Genomic DNA, 576 nt, shown 5'->3' with positions numbered 1-576 from the left:
AAGTACAGGGTCGGATGCAATTCCTATCCATGGAACTGAAGATGCAGTTGGCACAAGAACTAGAGAAGAAGGAGGGAATGCCGAGAGACCGCTCGTTTGTGGAATGTGCTCAAGATCTCATAGAAACAAGCGCTAGAAAGATGGAGGCCCGAATGAATCATATTATATTCATAATTTAAATAACTGTACTGCTACTAAATTCGAACACCCCTAGCGGTCCCGAGGTGAACTATCATAAGAAGGTTATAAGAAATGTTTTTTCAAAGGATTAGCTTTTATTTATAATAATAACTTTGTCAAGATCCTTCAAATTACTTGTAACAGTTCACTATCTGATTCATTAAAACTGTGGATAGGAGGACTTATTCTATTCTGTTGTTTTAGGTCAGTAGAATAGTATTTCTACTTTGATGTATTTTATTTAGTCCTTCTGTTATAGCTCTGTAACCTTTTCTTTATAATAAACTGTTGTTCTAGCAATCGTCTGTCTACTTTCATCAGAATTACATATATTGGTATGTCTAACATATTGCTTATTGATGTATCATATAATTAATGTATATTAGTGTATTATAA

The sequence above is a fragment of the Halyomorpha halys genome, unplaced genomic scaffold (assembly GCF_000696795.3).
Source record: "Halyomorpha halys isolate HHAL.00 unplaced genomic scaffold, Hhal_1.1 Scaffold331.1, whole genome shotgun sequence".
Classification (NCBI taxonomy): domain Eukaryota; kingdom Metazoa; phylum Arthropoda; class Insecta; order Hemiptera; family Pentatomidae; genus Halyomorpha; species Halyomorpha halys.
The sequence above is the reverse complement of the archived record's forward strand: the minus strand, read 5'-3'. Positions refer to the sequence as shown.